This window comes from Culex quinquefasciatus, chromosome 1 (genome assembly GCF_015732765.1).
Source record: "Culex quinquefasciatus strain JHB chromosome 1, VPISU_Cqui_1.0_pri_paternal, whole genome shotgun sequence".
NCBI lineage: Eukaryota > Metazoa > Arthropoda > Insecta > Diptera > Culicidae > Culex > Culex quinquefasciatus.
Window position 1 is genome coordinate 55115613 of NC_051861.1, and position 12962 is coordinate 55128574.

At 33.8% G+C, this 12962-nt stretch overlaps 1 protein-coding gene across 1 annotated transcript in view; it reads right to left on the reverse strand.

The window, feature by feature from the left end:
• Nucleotides 1-5384, reverse strand: part of LOC6053682 (A-kinase anchor protein 1, mitochondrial) — a 29031-nt gene extending 23647 nt beyond the window's left edge. The window contains exon 1 of the mRNA XM_038248142.1: nucleotides 5227-5384. The gene's annotated coding sequence lies outside the window, so the exon portion shown is untranslated. The remainder of the gene's footprint in view (nucleotides 1-5226) is intronic.
• Nucleotides 5385-12962: the final 7578 nt, after the last annotated feature.

A 12962-nucleotide genomic window follows, 5' to 3' on the forward strand; every position in this document is an offset into this window, starting at 1 on the left:
AAACACAAATCAGCTAATTCATTCATAAACTACGATTTGTTTGCAAACAATGGGTCGAGCAGTGTTGCGAAATATATTTTTATCGGCAAGGGATGATTCCAAGGAAGTAATTGGGGTGAGTCGTGCTGGGACACATTTCAGCAGATTTTTTACATGGAATGTTACGTCGGTGTCGGTGTTTAAAGTGTAATAATAACATCATGTGTTTCAAGAGCTTCAAGTATGTAAAGTATTTTGTGGATTTTAAATATTGCAAGTATTTCAAGTTTTCAAAGTATTTCATGTATTTAAGTACCTATTTCAAGTATTTCAAGAATTTCTAGGATTTAAAGTATTTCAGATTGATCTTAAATATTTCAAGAATTTGTAGTTTTTTTTTAATGTATTTTGAGTGTTTCAAACAAGATTCATGTTTGGAGTTTTTTTAAGTCCAATGAACAAAATTTAGTTTTTTTTGTGTTTCTGAAACCACATTGCGTCAAACCTTTATAAAAACAATAGAAGTAAATAAAAATATCAAATGTTTCTATTAATTCATGTTTATTAAATACTTCATATACTAGTATCTTAATATTTCATGCAATTCAAGTTTTTTAATTACTTATCATATATTTTTTCAATTATTTTAAATTCCTTCAAATATTTCAAATTGATTTTAAATATTTTAAGAATTTCGATATTTATAAGTACATCAAACATTTCAAGAATTTCAAGTACTTCAAGTTTTGATTATAAGTAATTGAAGTATTTCATTTTTTCCAAGTTTTCGAAGTAGGTATTCAAGTATATCAAGTGTTTGTATAATTTGAAGGATTTAAAGTATTGAGAGAACTGAATGTATTTCAAGAATGTATAGTATTTCAGATAGATCTTAGATATTTCAAGAATTTGTAGTAATTTAGTATTTCGTAGTATTTCGAGTGTTTAAGCAAGTTTCAAGTATCTGAAGGGTTTTAAGTACTTGAAGGGGTCTGGGGTTTTTTTCAAGTCCAGTAAGCAAAATTTAGTTTTTTTTTGTTGTTGTTTTTTTTGTGTTTCTGAAACCGCAATGAGTTAGCGGTATTCAAAAACATAGGCAAAATATTTGTATGGACCTTCAAAAAAACTAAATACTTCTTGTATATACTTGTATATACTTCATGTTTTCAGATATTTCAAGGATTTCATGTATTTCATAAATTTCGAGTTTTAAAGTATTTCAAGAATTCGGTCTTTTATGTATTTTGAGTGTTTCAAGCAATTTTCATGTATTTGGAGAATTTCAAGGATTTCATGAACTTGAAGGATTTCAAGTACTTCATGTTTGGAGTTTTTTACTGTCAAATGAACAAAATTTTGTCTTTTTGGTGTATCTGAAACCGCATTGAGTCAGAGTCAGAGCAAAATTGGACCTTTAAAGAAACAATAGAAGTAACTAAATATGTTTTAAGTATTTCAAATACTTCATGTTTTCAAATTCTTCAAACATTTCAAATCGTAATTTATCATGCTAATTCTTCAAGCCGAATGAGTACAGAAATTAACAGTGCGAGGAAAAAGCTACCGCACATCTGGCGCGCCAGATGTGCGGTAGCTTTTTCCTCGCACTGTTAATTTCTGTACTCATTCGGCTTGAAGAATTAGCATGATAAATTAAGAAATCGCGTTGCCCTTTGCTTAGGGTAAAACAAAAAAATTTAACCTTAGGATTTCAAATCGATTTTAAATATTTCAAGAGTGTTATAAGTACCGTCATCAGGGGTGACATTGGGTCTGGGGGTGAGATTGCATCATACAAATTTCGAAATTTTTGTCTGACCCAATGTCACCCCTGATGACGGTACATCAAACATTTCAAGTTTTGGAGTATTGGGTTTTAAGTCTCATAAGTACTTTAAGTATTTAAATTTTTCCAAGTTTTCGAAGTAGGATTTCAAGGATTTAAAGTATTGCGAGAACCGAAAGTGTTTCAAGAATCAATAGTTTTTCAGATTGATCTTAGATATTTCAAAAACTTGTAGTATTTTAAGTATTTCGAGTGTTTCAAGTATATGAAGAATTTCAAGTACTTCAAGTCTGGGGTTTTTTCAAGTCCAGTAAACACATGTTTGTTTTTTTTTTGTTTTTTGGTGTTTCTGAAACCGCATTTAGTTAGTAGTATTCAAAAACACAGCAAAATTTTGGTAATTGGACCTTTAAAAACTATAGAAGTAAAACAAGTATCAAACATTTCTAGTAATTCAAATACTTCAAATACGTGTATTTCAGGAATTTCAAGTTTTTCCAATATTAACTGTATTTCAAGTTATTCAATTAATTCAAGTATTTTGTTTTTTGAATTAATTCGAGTATTTTGTTTTTTCAAGACCTTGAAGTATTTCTATTACTTTAAGTAATTCATGTGATTCATGTAATTAATTCAAGTTGTTTAAGTCATTCAAGCATTTTATCATTTGCAAGGACTTTAAGTATTTTGAAATGATTTAACATTTTTCGATTACTTTTATTTTTCATGTATTTCAATTATTTCAAAGATTACAAGTATATTAAATTTTCAAGTTTCTAGTCTTTCTGCTTTGTTTTTTTTTTGTTAAGATATTGAGCATTTTAGGTTTGTCGAGTCGATCATATGAAGCTTGAATTTTTTACGTGTTTCAGTGTTTTAAAAATATGTTAGTGATTTCGAATGTTTTAAATGTTGTTGAAGTATTTTAAGAATTGTTGACACGTCAAATACTTCCTGTTTAAATATTTTATCATGTATTCCAAGCTACAAAAATATTCCAACTGTTCAAGTAATCTTTGAAAATATTGTAAATATTGAAAGTACAATAAATAGTTTATGTATTTCAAGTACCATTTTATTCGGGTTTTAGAATGAATTTCACTTCATAAGAACATTTTTTAAATTTTAAACTGTTAACTGTTTTATGTTATTAAAGTGTTTGAAGAATTTCATATATTTGAAAACATCGACAAATTTCTTTAAAAAAAATTAAATAAAAAAACATGATATGAATGAACATGATTGAAGTGCTTGAAAATATAAAAAGTGTTAAGATGATTAAAATATTTGATACACTCCAAATATTTTTAAAACTGGAATCACTTGAAAATGAATAACTTTAAAAACTTAATATAATAGAATTCCGTTAAATACTTGAAATACCAGAAATATTTTAAATTTGGATGTGTACATCGAAGGTTACATACATGTATAAAATAAAAAAAAAAATCATATTACTGAAAATTTATTAAATCCTCTAAAAAAATGATTTTCAATCACTCCTGAAATGTTTATAAGGATATTTCATGATTAAACTTAGTAAGAGACGATTAAATCTAAAAAACATAAATTGAAATTATAGAAAAATTAAAATATTAACATTAACTGAATTACTAGTAATACAAATAAGTCATGTATTTCAACTTATTTGTATTACTAGAAATGCTTGAAAAACACAAAATACTTGAAGTACAGGAAATATTTTAAATTCTTTATGAAATTAAAATAAATGAAAAAGACACTTGAAATATTTACTTAAACTACTTGAAACACTTGAAATACTACAAATATTAAAAATCAATTTGAAATACTTGAAATCCTTGAAATAGTTACAAATGTTGAAATGCTTGGGTTCAAGAAATACTTGAAAATTTGATTTACTTGAAATGCTTAGAAAAAAATGAATACTTGAAATTCTTTAAACCCTTGAAATACTTGATGCACCGTGAGGGGGTGAGATTTTGTCATACAAATTTCTGCATTTTTGTATGAACCAATCTCACCCCTGTTTGCAGTACTTATAATACTTGAAATGCTGGAAATACTTATTATACTTAAAATCCATGAAAACTGCAAAAAACTTGAATTACGTGAAATCTTTAAAAACCTTCAAAAACTTGATACACTCGTATGCCTGAAATACCTTAAATATAAAAATTACTCGTAATATTTAAATTCAACTTAACATACTTCAAACTATTGAAATGCTTAAAATGATTGAAATGAATAAAAATCTTAGAAAGGAATGATTCATTAATTGAAAAGCGAAATGTGATTAATCTGTTAATTAATTGTTGGTTTTAAAGTAAAAACGGTAAATTATGCAAATTATTAATCTAAATCGCTCCCAAAAGCCCATTGATTAAAAACTTTAATTTATCCATCGCTGATGTAACATTCCTAGTGTGGGTAGTGGTGCTGCTTGAAACATAACTTAGCCATCGATAGCGGAACAGGACGGTTGGTGGTGGTGTTGTTGCAAGAGATTTCTCTTCAATTAGTCGAGTGAATTCTTCGGAGAGCTCTCAAATATGTTTTTTGACTAAGAGTATCTTTTCAAGAAGTTGAATGTATTAATTCTAATAAATCATACGCCGTTTTGAAAAAGTTGCTTGAAAACTGGGAGGGTGGAGGGTAAAGATCCGTTTAAAATATCTGGAGGGTGGGAAGTTGGAGGGTAACTAAACCGCGCTGCCTGCGTTTACTATGCTTTCCTCCCAACATCTCATCGCGTTGCGCGTTACCTCTAATCCAAGCAAGCAGAATGAAAAACGATTTTTAATCGCAACGTGTCCCTGCGCCGCTGCTGTTGCCTTTTGCTTTCTTATTTTCCTTTCTTCAGTCTTTTCTTTTCCTTTGCGTTTATTTTTATCGGCCATTGAAAAAGTGGCCAATGAGTGCGGCTGTGCGCTTAGAAAAACCACCACCGATTCGCCATATATGTCCAAAATAAAAATGTGTGGCAAAAATTAGCGCATCGCGCAGTAAGCACTTTTAATTTTCTTCGCCACTTCCATCGGATTTTGGGGCCACTTTTTGGGGCGGCTTTCGTCCGGAGAGAAGAGTCGATGTTCGCGAAACAAGAGCCCAATCTCGTAGCCAAGAGGCACCAATACACCTGAATTTTCCCCGCATGATTCATTCATAACACCAAGAAATTAAAAAAAACTGTACATTTACTAACATTGCTTATTATACAAGCACTATTTGTGGCACACCACTCTCCCCTACTACAAAAATAATAGGCAGGGAATCCTTCGGCGAAATGCCGGAACCGAATCCTCCCTCATTCGAGATCATTTGCCGGGAGTTGGCAATCCCACTTCGCCTCACTATCCGTCTACGTTGGCATGCATTGGAAAGTTACACCACACTACTCTAAATTCAGCGAGTTTCAGGTTAGATGACCCGACAGCACCAAATCCTCCCGTAATTCGACACTCGGAAGGAAGGACACTTACATTTTATCGGGCCCGCAAATAGGATTCACCAGATGCACAAATGTTCACTCCACACACGATTTTTTACCGGAAAAAAGCCAAACTTTAAGTCCTTTCGACTACACACGTGTCTTGTGTTTTTCATCAATCGAACCCAAATTCAATATGGCGATCTTGGTTCAGCCGGCTCACAAAAATAAACGAGGGGCTGCTCAACGCACTTGCACGAGACTGCGTAACCGGCGTAACCTCAAGATGGTCGAGGCTGTCAGCTGTCACGAAAAAGGTTGTCCAAGAATTACGCAACGCTCTACGCTGACATAACCAAAGTACATAAAGTACAGCAGGTGTACGCCCGGGGGGATGGCAACCCTATTCTTCATGTAAACTAATGTCAGATACAAAAACAATGACTTTTATATCCCGCCGTTTGGCATAAGGCTTTCTAGTCAGAAATTTACCAACACATTCAAAGTATGTTTACATGACAGCTGGACGTTTGTTTGCATCAGGTTTCCTATCTCTTTCTAGCAAACAAATTTTGTCAAGCGACTTCTAGCTGGTTTTTTTGACTGACTGCCCGATATGTCAACCAACATACTTCGCAGGACTGTGACAGCTACAGCTCGATCATTGTTTGCATCAGGACACTGTGACGAGGAGTTCGTCATTTTTGGGTTAAATTTATTTTTTTTCACTGGGCCTAGAAAGCTTTATGTATGATTTTTAAAACCCGCCAAACAAATCGCAGCAAACTGTGGGTTGCTGAGGAAAAATCGGAAAATTCCCTGTCAAAAAAAAAAAGTTTTCTTATGAAACGGTGGTGTTTTTTCGGGGTCCTGTTGATCGTAGCCAAGTTATTTGAGGAATTCCGATTCCCTAGATTCCAAAATTCCGAAGGAAGTGCCGTAATATTAATTTAGTTGTTCCGGATGTTAAACACGTGAATTGGAAAAAGTTCTTAAACGATTTTTTTTTGTTGGTAAAATCCTCAGCAATTCAATTGCACCCCGTTTCATAAGAAAACAATACGGATATTCTGGTTGGGTTTGTGATTTGCTGAAAGAAAAACGAGACAAGACTGCTTTCAGTTATTTTGCCCCCCGGAGTAAACGATAGCAATGCAGAGGAAAGGACATTGCTCTTTTGCTTAAGAGTGAAAAATGAATGACGCAAAACGACAACCTGAGAAAAAAAAAACGTATTTTCTCTTTATTTTTTATTTTATCAAATTATCAAACAAATTCTTGACAAACACACCCACTCCCTCTAAAACAAATTTATTTAACTTATAAATCTTCAAATTAAACTTAAATAACAAATAAAACATAATCTGTCTTCTGCTTCAGCTTCACTTCAAATATTTTGACATTTTTTTTGAATTCTCACTTCACGATCCGCTGCAAGGGCCAAAAACGGTTTGGGGGATTACTTCATTTTCCAGCATCCGATCAATATCCGGAACCACAAAATTTCTTTTTTAAAGTTATGAGACACTAAAATGATGAAATATCTGGATCGGAATTCCTAAAATAACATGGCCACTTTTATCCATCCCCAACTTCAAACAGTACACCTAACAAACACCACCGTTTCATAAGAAACCTGAAATTTTTTGACAGGGAATTTTCCGATTTTTCCTCAGCAACCTCCAGTTTGCTGCGATTTGTTTGGCGGGTTTTAAAAATCATACATGCCAAACAGCGGGATATAAAAGTCATTGTTTTTGTTTTTGACATTAGTTTACGTGAAGAATTCCGACCAAAGCAAACTGACAACAGCCGACATTAGCACGGTTGTCAAATGAGAGCCCACAACAAAAGTACGAGCTGTCAAATGGTAGCCCATCGAGAAATTAAAAGTGAGAGTGTGTGCAACATGGAGTTAAAGTTTCTGTGCAGTTTCTGTGAAGGTTCCCATGGCACTTCGAAAAGTTTAACTCCATGTTGCACGCACACACTCTCACTTTTAATTTCTCGATAATAAATCATTGTTTGGGTTTTTGATATTCAAATTTCCCGCAATTCAATCGATAAATACCTGAAAAAAACACGTGAATTGTGTTGCTGATGGCAAATTCTATCATATCCTAGGAGATTCCATCCCAATATTGGCTGAAAATTCATATCGAAAAAAGTGATTTTTCTGTTTACCTTTTTTTGCTTTTTTCTTTTGGTCGATCAAACAGTGCGCCCGTACACTGTGAATCGGCATTACACATTTTTCAGTTTGGTTTTACACATTTGCATGGGACTTTTGAGTTTAACCAGAATAACACACTTCGTGTTACCAAAGTAATATGAATAATACTGATTCTGAGTGTTTGTTATCTGAACTTCCAAGATGGCGGCTTCTTCGCTACCCCCTGTGTACGCCACAGATTCATTAATTCGCTCTCAAAAATCAAATCAAATTATTCGCTCTACAGCATTGCCTTGGCGTTCTCGATTGCGAGATTTCTACTCGAAACTAAGTGTCCGAAGGCTTGATTGTTGAGGCAATGGAGCATTTCCATTCGAGCAGTTTTTGCTTTTTTCTACAATGTATTCTTATGAGAGAACTGTCATTTCTACCACTCGAATCGGGTGCTCCATTGCAAACCTCTTTTTACACCTTAGCTTCCATCCACCCCGGGATTCGAACTGACGACCTTTGGATTGTTAGTTTTGCTGGGCGTAAAGGCAAATGCTCGTTTGGATACGTCAAACTCGCGTCTGTTTGGGTACGTCAAATTCACTTCGTCCAGTCTCCCTATTTAGGATCTCTAAGGCCGACTGGGTGAGAGGCAACCACGCTTACCCCTACACCACGGGTAATTCGCTCTCATCCCTGTTTGAAAAATGTCGCACGTCGTACGAGTTGTCGCACGGTTTTGATTTTACCGTTTCGATATCGATTGGTCGAAAGGACGACAAACGTGCGACAAACACTCGACATGCCCGACATTGTTTTTTCCATCAATTTACCTTCAATTCGACGTCGATTATCGTCGACGCAAACAGTTTGACAGTTCTCTTCAGTTGATCTTGTTCGGACTTGATTGCAACCGAGTCGAACCCTCGGTCGAACCCGTTGTTGTTAATTTTAGGCTTTGGGAGGATTTTGTACAGTTTAAAGGTAAGTTGTGTTCTAGGTTGAATTACTTTTTCTGCCGGAAAGTTCCGGCCGGAGGGCGAGCGACCGAATCAAAGTGTTTTGTATTCCAGATTTCGGTCTTCGTGGCGGTATAGGAGGAAGAGGAGGAGGAGGAGGACGGACAATATGGTATACTCGGCCGGCATTCTGCAAGACGGGACAGGAAGGAATCAGTTTGCAATCGAGGAACCGGTTGGTGTTTGGTGTTTTACTTTCCGCGGGAGGTTGCGACGCATATCTAATGGAACTGGTGAGTCATGTTTAAGAAACGATGGAGGAGGTGTGCTGGATTTGATTTGATAATTGTAAAATTAAATTATAAAGTTTTCATTCTTAATTTAAAATTCTAGCATTCTAGAACATAAGAATGAAAGAATTTAAAATTCTCAAAGTCTTCAAATATTTTTTTTTTAATTTTGAAATCTTGAAATATGAAAATTTTGAAATTGACAAAAATTTAAATACTAAAATTCCTTAATTCATCAATACTGAAATTCTTCCATTCATAAAAACTAAAAATCTAGCATTATAAAGTTCTTAAATTCCCAAAACGTTAGTCGCCCGAATAGGAATTTTGAATTCTAAAATTCAAAAATTATAAATTCTAAATTTCCAAAATTGTAAATGCTAAAAATGCTAAAATTTCAAAAATTATAATTTTAAATCAAAAATTCGAAAATTCTATTTTAATTACTTGTACGCATTTTAAGAATTAATAAGATTCTTAAAATTCTACATATTAAAAAAATCTCATTTTTTTTGCAAATCTTAAATTTTTGAAAATATTAAATAAAATACAAATTTTAAAACTAAAAAAAAATTACAAAATAAAAATTATACAAAATAAAAAAACATTTATAATGTCAAATGAAAAACAGGAGTTATAAAAACATCATGAATTGAATTAAATGATTTTGGTATTGAGGTACTTTCAAATTTTAAAATTCAGAATTTTAGAGTTTTAGAATTTTAAGATTTTAGAATTTAGAATTTAAGAATTTTAGAATTTTAGAATTTTAGAATTTTAAAATTTTAGAATTTTAGAATTTTAGAATTTTAGAATTTTGGAATTTTAGAATTTTAGAATTTTAGAATTTTAGAATTTCAGAATTTTAGGATTTTAGAATTTTAGAATTTTAGAATTTTAGAATTTTAGAATTTTAGAATTTTAGAATTTTAGAATTTTAGAATTTTAGAATTTGATGATGAGATGATGATTTGATTGGGTCATACAAAAATTCAGAAATTTGTAAACGTTTGACTGTTAAATTTTTTTTAGCATTCCAAAATTTGGTACAATTTTTAAATAAGAATAATATTTTTGGATTTTAAAATTATTTGCAATAAGCTGAGTGTTATACGTTTTTTAAATTTACATTTTTTAGAAGTCTTCATTTATATTTTAGAATTTTAAAATTTTATAATTTTAGAATTTTAGAATTTTAGAATTTGAGATTTTTAGAATTTAAGAATTTTAGAATTTTAGAGTTTTAGAGTTTTAGAATTTTAGAATTTTAGAATTTTAGAATTTTAGAATTTCAGAATTTGATGATGAGATGATGATTTGATTGGGTCATACAAACATTCAGAAATTTGTAAACGTTTGATTGTTAAATTTTTTAGCATTTCAAAATTTGGTACAATTTTTAAATAATAATAATATTTTTGGATTTTAAAATTATTTGCAATAATCTGAGTGTTATATGTTTTTAAATTTAATTTTTTTAGAAGTCTTCATCTATAATTCTTTTTAAATGTTTAAATTTTGATTATTCTTGATTACATTTTCAAAACAACCAATGCGTCATTGGTTTCCTATGTTCACGGGACCTTTTGTAAAAGTTAGCGAGAATTCATAAATTTAGTTTTTCTTTTACAGTTCAAAAATACATATTTGAAATTTTATTTTCTTGAAATTTTATTATTATTATCGAGATTATTATTATTGAAATCTGAATTTAATGTATAAGTTCTTGCCAATTGTTGATTGATGATATATTTTTTTCAGGCAGTAAACATATTCCAAGCTGATCCTGCCGGAAATCATGCGTCCCCGTGTGGTCCCGCGTGGCTTCCGTAGAACCCACGGAAGCAGCCACGTTTTCTCGTACTCATGCTCCCACAAACCCACGTTGTCTCGTACTCCGGTAAACATCAATCTGTCGGAGGTCCAAGATCGTCGCCAAGGCGTTTGATCAGCTCGGCGAGGAGCAAAAGTCCAACACGCCCAAGATGCTGCCACGGCCGCCTCAGAAGAACATCAACATCCAATCTGCGGTCAAAGAAAATCCCGAAGGAAGCCAGGTTGGAGAAGATTCGGCGATCCGCATGTGAAATTTAGTGAACAAGTGAAAATGTTTGTGAAATTTTGACAGTTTGAATAATAAAAAAACAATAAAAACAAAACAACAGTTTTTTTCAACTGCAACATAACCTAAAAATCCGAAATGACAGCACGCGACAATAGCACGACATTCTAAATAACAAAATCGTGCGACGTCGGTCGAATGTCGTACGACAATGTCAGCTCGGCGAGGAGCAAAAGTCCAACACGCCCAAGATGCTGCCACGGCCGCCTCAGAAGAACATCAACATCCAAGCCGGAATCTGCGGTCAAAGAAAATCCCGAAGGAAGCCAGGTTGGAGAAGATTCGGCGATCCGCATGTGAAATTTAGTGAACAAGTGAAAATGTTTGTGAAATTTTGACAGTTTGAATAATAAAAAAAAACAATAAAAACAAAACAACAGTTTTTTTCAACTGCAACATAACCTAAAAATCCGAAATGACAGCACGCGACAATAGCACGACATTCTAAATAACAAAATCGTGCGACGTCGGTCGAATGTCGTACGACAATGTCGTACAATTTCGATCATCGATCGCACGACAAATACGACATTTTGGTGCAAAAACGTATGACATTCGCGCGAAAGTCGCACGACATTGTCGTGCGACGTCGTACGGTTGCACGGACGACAAACGACGGACGTCTGACGGACTTTTCAGTCAGGGAGGGATGGCACCGACGAGTGTGGCACTCAGTGCCGCACTGGCTGTTCAAACGAACGTACCATAAATGATCTTGATAATACACCAAATAGGGTGCAACCGTACATTTTCCATTCCCCAAACAATCCTACACTGAAAAAACCCAACATAGCAAAATCAAATGTTTTTTCACGTGAGCTACTCCAAAAACCAACACGATAACTTCACGTGACTCATTTCAAATGAATGTGAAAATCATTCAGCTCCAGCTGATCATTAGGAAAAAAAACATTCACTCATCTGTTGCATGGTGTTCACGCGGGATTCAAATGAATTTCACTTTGAATTGCCCCAATCGGCTTGTCCTTTGGTTTTGAAGTGGAAGTCACGTGAGATTCAAATGAATTTCATTCTGAATTTGCCCTAATCGACTTGTCCATTGATTTCCAAGTGAAATTCACGTTAGTTTCAAATGCTATCGATGATGAAAATTAATCCTAAAGCAAGATGGCAATTTTCAATGGGTACGAGTTGGAGCTCGCACTTTTAATTTTAATTTGCTCCCGGAAAAAGTGGTTTTTATATTTTAAGTATTTTAGGATTATGTGGTAAGTATTTTCATATATTTTTTTTGCAAAGTTGAATACTAAGTAGACAATTTTATGCCATTTTCCAGGAAATCACGGATAGGCTAATTTCCAGCGAAACTTAGGGATTTCCATGGAAGAGATTTTTCCAGGACCTCCGTGAGGTGAGAGCTCCGGTGTTTGGCCAAGGAGTCGAAACGAAAAAAAAAACGAAACTATTGGCACTACGCCCCCCGGGGCATGGCCTTCCTCTAACGTGGGATTTCTGCTCCAGCGCCTCTGACGAGACAGGAGAAACCGGGACCGACGTTTTACTTCACCATCCGATAGAAGCTCAGTGGATAAGGCGGGAATCGAACCCGCGTGTCATAGCATCATCGGGATCGGCAGCCGAAGCCACTACCCCTGCGCCACGAGACCAAGGAGTCACGGATCGCTGATCGTCCAGAATGTGCGTACATCTTATTTTTAAGTGTGAATTGTTAAAGTTAAATTTCTCGAAAAAGTTAAGTTTGTGTATACGTTTAAAAGTTTGTTAAGTTTTATTTATATTTTAAAAATAAAAGGCAAAACTCAAAAACATATGAAACGTATTTTAATAATATGCTACATAAAATATTCACTTGAAACTGAACAGAAAATCATTTGATATTAATGTGCAATCCATTTCATTCCCATAAACATTTCATGTGATAATCATGTGCAATGACACGTGAGGTTAACGTGATTTGCCTTTGAATCTACCACGTCGCGCGATGAATTTTGTTCAAGTGATTTGCACATGACATTCCCATGTAAAGTCGTATGGGAGCGTTCTTTTATTACGTAACGCGAAAAATCGGACTTTTAGACCCCCTCCCCCCCCCCCTCGTAACAAAATTTCCATACAAATTTTAAAAATTTTGTATTGAGCGTAACACGGCCTCCGACCCCCTCCCCCTACTGCGTTACGTAATAAAAGAACGCTCCCTATGGGGCAGAATCACGTGTGAAACATGTGATATTGCTATGTGTCTTTCTTTCAGTGTACAATTCATTAAATAGG